We start from the raw sequence: 8,925 nt of genomic DNA on the forward strand, positions 1-8,925 counted from the left end.
CTCCGCCCAGACGCCCGAGTGACGCCGTCACCTTACCACACCTCCGACGGCTCCATGTCACCGGACAGGTAAACACACCTGTCCTCACTCACATTACATCGTCTGTCCCAACCAGGAGTCGTCTGTCCAGTGACACTTTGGCCCCGCCCCATCCAGGTCAGACGACCTGTCCTTCCACTCCAGTCCCCACCCCCACGAGGCCCAGATGCATGATGGGAAGGATCAGGTGAGCGGTGGAAGTGGTCAGACCCAGTCGTTGGACCGCGCCCTCCGACCTGCCTCTGTGGTTGCCACGGCAACCGCCCACCAGCACTCACTAGGACGCAACCATCATCATCATCATCATCACCACCCGCCTCCGATAGCAGGCTCAGCCAATCAGAACGGAGCACGGACCAACAATGCCATGGAGGACAAGTACACACACACATACACACATACACACACACACACACACTCATATACACACACTCATATACACACTCTCACACACACACAGACACACACACTCACTCACACACTCACTCACTCACACAAACACACCTCTCGTCTCTCTTCAGTGACCATCAGATCCCTCCGGCCCCCCCCCCCGCCCCCCCCTCCTCTAATGCCGTCAGCGGATCAGGTGACGTTCCCCAACAGCTCCACCCACACCGCTGCCATGGCAACCCCGCCTGGTAACCAAGGTAACCACCAACCTCTTTTTTTGTTGCTTGTGTTTTCGTCTCATTGTCCATTACTAACTCCTCCCCCTCAAGGTGTTATATTATATATATTACTAACTCCTCCCCCTCCAGATGTTATATTATATATATTACTAACTCCTCCCCCTCAAGGTGTTATATTATATATATTACTAACTCCTCCCCCTCAAGATGTTATATTATATATATTACTAACTCCTCCCCCTCAAGGTGTTATATTATATATATTACTAACTCCTCCCCCTCCAGATGTTATATTATATATATTACTAACTCCTCCCCCTCCAGGTGTTATGTTATATATATTACTAACTCCTCCCCCTCCAGATGTTATATTATATATATTACTAACTCCTCCCCCTCCAGATGTTATATTATATATATTACTAACTCCTCCCCCTCAAGGTGTTATATTATATATATTACTAACTCCTCCCCCTCCAGATGTTATATTATATATATTACTAACTCCTCCCCCTCCAGATGTTATATTATATATATTACTAACTCTTCCCCCTCCAGATGTTATATTATATATATTACTAACTCCTCCCCCTCAAGGTGTTATATTATATATATTACTAACTCCTCCCCCTCCAGGTGTTATATTATATATATTACTAACTCCTCCCCCTCCAGATGTTATATTATATATATTACTAACTCTTCCCCCTCCAGGTGTTATATTATATATATTACTAACTCCTCCCCCTCCAGGTGTCTTCTCTCAACCCTACAGCCCCTCCCCTCCCCCCCCAGCCAACTACAGCCCCTCCCCCTCCCGACCCGGAGGCCAGGCTCCGCCCTCTTCCGCTGCGGCTCCACCCCCGTTCGCCCTGGCCACAGACAGCAGGAAGCCTCCCGGTGGTCCGAACACGCCGGTGAACGACGCCCGCAGCGACCTGCTGGCTGCCATACGCAGAGGTGAGCACCCGTCTCACTGTCAGGTTAGTCCGACACGTGGTGTGACCCGGTTCACTGAGGGTTCTGGTCTCTCCTGGTCTACAGGGATCCAGCTGAGGAAGGTTCAGGAGCAGCGAGAGCAAGAAGAGGCCAAGAAACGAGAACCAACAGGAAACGATGTCGCCACCATTCTGTCACGACGCATCGCTGTAGAGTACAGCGAGTCAGAGGAGGACTCAGAACCAGAGGACCAGGACTGGTCCGACTGAGGAGGATCAGAACCAGAGGACCGGGAATAAGGAGACTGACCCCAGACCAGAGTTAGAACCTGAAACTGACAGAGGAAGTAAAACACCAAATAAAACCACTGGATAATATCTAGATAAAGAAAAACTAGCTGATAATGCTGCTTAACTGTCACACATACACACACACACACACTCACACACACACACACACACACACACACACACGCACTCACATTTGTTGTATATATATACAACATATATATATACATGTATATATATATATATATACATATATATATATGTGTATATATAACTTCTACATATCTGGACGTACATAACTGCTCTGAAGAGATTAAACAATGTTTGTTGTCTTATTTAATTTGTTCTAATTGAACCTCACAGGTCCTGTTCTGGTTCTCCAGAGGATGAACCCGTTACATTGTAACGACTCTTCTCTCTTCAGGACGATGAGTACTTCCTGTCTGAAGGTTTTTAACTTCCTGTTTTGTTTTTGTTTACAGTTTAATTATGGTAATATTTCCTTTATGTTCAGGCATTGATTGATTGATTGATTATATCGTTCAGGTTATTTTATTGTGATTGTGATCGTGTCCTTTATTGGTCTGAATCCTTCGTTGCCATGGTAACCAGAGGAGCGTTATAACTTCAACATTATTATTATTCTGATTATTGTTTTTGTGTGACATCGTGTGTGATGTCATGACATCATCTGTAAATGAACAAAAAACATCTGTGATTGGTTGTAGAGACGTATTGATTTATTGATTTATTGATTTATTGATATTTGCTGATGTGATTTTGCATGTTGGTGGAAAAAATATATTAATTATTAAACAAAAAATGTGAAAGAAGTCTGTCTTCAAAAGAGAAAACTTTATTGACAAAATATTTATTTTTCTCAAAAGTTTTATTTATTTTTTGTAGTTAAAATTACAACTTTATGAAATTCATAGTCCATCCATCCATTTTCCTCCTCTTATCCGGGGTCGGGTCGCGGTGGCAGCAGGCCCAGCAGGCTGACCCAGACTTCCCTCTCCCCCCCAACATGTTCCAGCTCATTCTGGGGGATCCCGAGGCGTTCCCAGGCCAGCTGGGAGATGTAATCCCTCGTGTCCTGGGTCTTCCCCGGGGTCTCCTCCCAGTTGGACGTCCCCGGAAAACCTCCAGTGGGAGGCGTCCAGGAGGCATCCTGATGTCTGATCTCTAAGGCTAAGCCCGGCCACCCTACGGAGGAAACTCATTTAGGCCGCTTGTAGCCGCGACCTCGTTCTTTCGGTCACGACCCAGAGTTCATGACCATAGGTAAGGGTAGGAACGTAGACCGACCCTCACCAAGACGGTCCGGTGCAGCACCTGCTTTACTGCTGCAGCCGCACCGATCCGCCTGTCGATCTCCCGCTCCATCTTACCCTCACTCGTGAACAAGACCCCGAGATACTTGAACTCCTTCGCTTGAGGTAGGCACTCCGTCCCCACCTGGAGGGAGCAATCCACCGGTTTCCAGCAGAGAACCATGGCCTCAGATTTGGAGGCGCTAACTCTCATCCCCGCCGCTTCATACTCGGCTGCAAACCGCCCCAGTGAATGCTGGAGGTCACGATCCGAGGAGGCCAACAGGACCACATCATCTGCAAACAGCAGAGAGGCGATCCCGAGACCCCCGAACCTGACGTTCTCCACCCCCAGGCTGCGCCTAGATATCCTGTCCATGAAAGTCACGAACAGTAGACCAGTAGACCAGTAGACCAGCACCTCAAGTTCATGGCTCCATCCATCTGGACCAGCATGTTGATGCTGTTCCTGGAGAGCCTGAAGGCTGGTCTCAAGTCAGCGTTAGAACAGAACATGGCACGGATGGGGACATGGTGCTTGATTTGTGCATATCTTTGAAACAGACTTTGAATTGTAATAATAATAAATGATTATTTCTAAATATGAATAGTCTGATAAGAATCTGAAGTCTACTAGAATGAAATGTCCCTCTAATCTCTGCCCTGTGTGCTCAGGTGCTTGCTGCTTGAGAAGGTTTCTATTTCTTTAATTGCTCGACAGGCGGTGTAACAACACACAGCTATCTTATCAGAGTCCAGAAGTCACTGCAGCCTCCATGATCTCTGTATCACAGACATGAAATGTGCTGTTGTGTTGAAGTCTGTCCTGGTTAATGAATAATGATGTACGAGACAGACGTGAGGTTCAGGTACTTCTTACATTTAATGTACAGTGATGTTTGTGTATCTGACTGTACGAGGACAATCACACTGATCATCAACCTCTTGATGTTTGAGTAGAAGAAGACAAACGGTAGGTGTGTATGTGGAATGTAGGCTCATTTAAATATGAACGGTTTTATTGCTGTTACTGTATCAAACCTCCCCTGTACCTTATCTGACCTCTATAAAGATAATACGTTGTACTGTGATATAACAGCCCTGCAGTAAATGTTAAGCTCAGCAAGGTTACAGTTTCTTCCATCCAACATGAATAAACATGAGAAGCAGCTTCAGTATAACCCAGTAAAGCTCAACAGCACCACAAACTACAGCTGAGCAGCTCAGTTGTTCAGCTTCCTCTTCAGCTTCTTCATGAAGATCAACGACCGTTACAGCAATCCATGATATATAATGCTGATCCACATATATCATGAGTTTACTCTGGTTCTTCTCTGTGAAGAACTTTTACAATCAAACCAAATATGAGAAATATATAGACGAACTCTGACTGACAGACCTTTTGTAACCTTTGGTTTACTGGCAGCACATTTAATGTTCTCTTATGTCAGATTTTATCATCACCAGGAAACAAAGTTTGACTTTAATCTGCGCTGACTCACTGCTGATTATTCTCTGAATGACTGACAGACCTTCTGTTTACTGGCAGCACTACAGCACAGAACGGGTTTCTGCTCTCACGTCTTCCTCACAAGTCCTGACTTGGATTTGAAGGTGTGAGGACGCGATGGCTGCGTCTCTCGGTGTCTGCAGACGAAGGTAGAAAGTCTCTTTGACCTCATCTGGATGAGACTTTAACAGGTGAGTGACTTTAACAGGTATCTTTAGACTCTCTGATGAAGGAGCTCTGCTGACATTTGTTACACAATAAACTTGTAGATGAGAGCAGTGATCACTTCTTTCAGCACTGATATGTACTCTTTGTACCTGAATTAATTCACTCATATTCTGTCATATGTAACTTTATGGCCAAAGTCTTTTCAGCCTTTGAGTCTTTTCATGTTCAGTTGAGTCAGATTTGATCATCACCAGGAAACAGGTTTGACTTTAATCTGCGCTGACTCACTGCTGAAATATGTGCACATGTCCGTCTACTGTTTATTCTGACTGATCAGAACTACACACAAGAACAGCTGTTTGTTGTCTTTACCTGGAGACACATTCAGGAAAATTCATGTTTTGATGTCAGAGACTTTAGGAGGCGGGGCTTATGTTGTAGTAACTGTGTTTGATTTGTCAGGTTGATGTGAAGACAAAAAACAGTTTTTTATTAGCAGGTGTGTGTCACAAACTTCATCTCCTCAAAAGTGGACACACTTCCTCAACAACTACAGACTGAATAAATATGATCTACTGGGTAATAATCTGAAGTGCAGAGCGGAGAACATGCAGACTGCACAGTGGGCTTAGGAGTGACAGGACCCTCTGGTAGAGGCTCAGCCTGTGCTTATAGAACTAGGGTTACAACATCGTAACCTTCAGTCTGACTCCCACAGGCTCCGCCCTCTATTGGACTCTATGTGTAGAGTGGGTGGAGCCCAATGAACACACGCCCAGAAGTTAAGCTTAATTCACACTCGCTGTAGTGAAGCCGGCACTAGAAAGTGACGTAATTACGGCCTGGCGTCGTGCGTGGAGGGTCTTTAAGTGGTCACGTGACTTGGTCGTGCACCTCTGAATATATTCATCACAGTCACGTGACTGTCACAAATAGTTCACTGATTAAAACAGTATTTCCATGTCTGAGGATTTTACAAAGAAGGTCAATTCATTTTTAGAAGCTTTAGAAACAGGAAGTGTTAAACATCTACATGTGAGTAAATATATTTATCAGCTAAATCAAATAGTTTAATAGTAGATGTTCAACCTTTGTTTCTTTATTATACATTTAATAGTTATTTCTTCTCAGGGTTTGTATAATGTTAGGTTCAAGAACCTCTCTCAACTGTGGGGGAAACCGCACGTGGTCCAGCCTTGCCAAAAAGTCAGCCGGTTTCAATTATAATCAAAAGTATTTAATACTACAGAATCTAAAACAATTGCAAAGTTAAGTACACTATTTACACTATCTATAGATATATATTTACAGCATCGATATAGAAATATGATCCGCGCGGAAAGGCATTCACCCTGAAAGCGTAACAACCCACAAGATGAAACTTGAGCAAAGAGGACGAATGTCCGTCTTAGTTTCTATTGGCTAAATCCAGCTGGCTCCTCCTTCTCGCATCAGCCAACCAGAAGACCCCCCTTGGCGCGGGGGTGGAGCTCCTTCTGCGTGTCCCTGTAAATGCCTGTCTGGAAATCCCTGTCTGACCCTTGGCTATTCTTCACAGTTTAATACATTCAATGACTGTCTTTTATGGCTTAACACTTCTATGGTAAACATACTGTAAACATACTTTACACTCAATAAGGATTTGCAACTCTTGACAAAAACTTCACAAGCTTTACAAGTATATTTGGCATAACCCAAGTACTTGCTAACATTTTACTACCCACCTCTAAGGTGCTACAAATTCTACTAAGAAACACTTCTAACTATAAATCCTAAAACACACTTCTAATTATAAATCTTGAAGCACACTTCTAAACCTAAATTTCCTACAATAAAGGTGATGAAATAGTCCATGATTATGAGTTTATAGTTCATTACAATCCCTCCTCTTCACTATGGAGGTTGGTTTATGGAGTTTTGCTGGTTTCACTCGTTGTCTTTTTGATTCTTCACAGTTCTTCTTGTTTGTTGGTCCTCTGGTGTTTCAGAGAATAATGCAACAAACATCACGTTGAGCATAAATGTCTTCATGTGTTCTCAGAGCTCACGCACCATCTGTGGAGGCTCACGCTCCGATGCCAAGAGCGAGTAGAAACGCTCTAGTGTCCACAGCCCACCTACTTCTTTAGAGCCTAGGTGGCCACAGCGGAGAAGCGTTGGAACACAACGTTAGATTTATGCAGCAAAACCACTTTGACAGTTTTAGGAAAAACATTATGGTTGGGTTTTAAAAAAGTACCTGAAGTTAAATAAGTTAACAGGTCACTAATTAAGGGCGACTGTGGCTCAGTGGTAGAGCAGGGACGACCTTAGATCGGTGGTTCGATACACGGCTCCGCTAGTCCATGTTGATGTGTCCTTGGACTCTTAACCCCAAATATCTCCCGTAGCAGTGCCCACGATGTATGAATGTTAGATAGTCCTGATGGGACCTATCAGTGTGTAAATGGGTGTGAATGGGTGAATGATGACATGTAGTGTTAAATCACTTTGAGTGGTCGGAGGACTAGAACAGACTATACGAGTGCAGTCCATTTACCATCTACTCAAGAACACCGGTCTTGAACACCAGTCCCCTGTTTGAAAGTCCTGTGTGTGTTTGACCCATTCTCCTCCCATCACTGTATAAAGTACATCACCAGCTGTGAGCGATCACATGGATGTGTTTAACTTCCTGTATCCACAAAAACAAAGACTCCTCCTTGACTTTCCATTGTTTCTGTGCTTCCAACACAGTTTTTCCTTCAGGTGACGAAACAGACAGATTCTAGCAGTGAGCCATGATAACGGCAGTGGACCTTTGTGACATTCTGAAGGATTTAAAAGAAGATGAATTTGAGGAATTCACCTGGTATCTGCAGCAGCATGACTTCATGAAACCTTACCAAGCTATGAAACAGGCAAAGCTCGAGAAGGCAAATAGGCTGAAAACTGTGGATCTGATGGTGAAGACCTTTGAACTCCATGGAGCTCTAGAGGTCACCAGGAAGGTTTTACAGAAGATACCCAGGAATGATCTGCTGCAGAGTCTGCCAAACACCAGCTCAGGACCAGAAGGTCAGTCACACTTCAGTCATTTGTACTTTCATGCAGTGAGTTAAAATGGGAAACACAGTTCTTGTAATGGAACAGGGTCTTAATCATGAGAAAAGGCTCAGGTGATGTATCTTTATTATTGGACAGATTGTGCTGACGCTACCTGATTCAGTCATCTTTTATTTACTCCTTGGTTTGAGACACTGAGATACTAATGTACTGTGATCAACGTATCCTCATACGATGGTACAAGTTCTGCTCATTACATGAATACAGTAATACAGAAACTACTTAGTTTAGGAAAAGATCATGAACGACTTTTAAGGAAAATGTGTTGAAATACTTCGTTAGGTACTCAAAGTACAGTAAAGAACGCAGGTTACGTAATTTATAAAACGCTGACTTCTCACTTCAGAGGAGGAACAAACAGCGGTCTGCTGGGTCAAAGGTCGCTGTTTGTTGGACCCATCCACCTTTCACCCTGTGTGGGCTTTTGTGGTCTTTATACTTCCTCGTTCATGATTACGTAGATAACATACGAAGTGATTTTGTGGGATATTTCTGAATTATGGCGCATTCTTTTTCATAGGAATAGCTGAGATTGAACAGAGCGGTAGTATCCTGCACGTTATTGGCGGAGAGTTTATGTATTGGGGTCAGGGTTAAAGTCAGTTCCCTAAAAGAAAATGACCAACAGGATGTTCAGGCGGGAGGACCTCCATGACAGTTTGAAGCAAACTTTTGTAAGTGGAGGTTTGACTTAGCGAGTGACGCCTGCGTTCATCGGAACAGGTCGACTGCCACAGCTTCAGATAATACGGATACCAAGCCATGGTCAACATAAAAGAGCCTTTCCACAAACTCTAAAGTATCGGCGCCATGCTCCTGAGCACCTTCTCTGATGGCTCTTTGCAGCCCGTTGATAGCCACAGCAGGAGATGGCCCGTTGCCAAAAAGCGACGACCTTCCTCCGGTACTCAACAACTTCCTTGTTGATGTTGTTG

General features: G+C 44.1%; 1 pseudogene; it reads left to right on the top strand.

Moving 5' to 3' along the window:
* LOC142939534 (actin-binding protein WASF3-like) overlaps window positions 1-1,876 on the top strand; it is a 5,116-nt pseudogene extending 3,240 nt beyond the window's left edge.
* Window positions 1,877-8,925: the final 7,049 nt, after the last annotated feature.

The sequence above is a fragment of the Anarhichas minor genome, unplaced genomic scaffold (genome assembly GCF_050575085.1).
Source record: "Anarhichas minor isolate MPS153535 unplaced genomic scaffold, ASM5057508v1 ptg000100l, whole genome shotgun sequence".
Taxonomy (NCBI): Eukaryota; Metazoa; Chordata; class Actinopteri; order Perciformes; family Anarhichadidae; genus Anarhichas; species Anarhichas minor.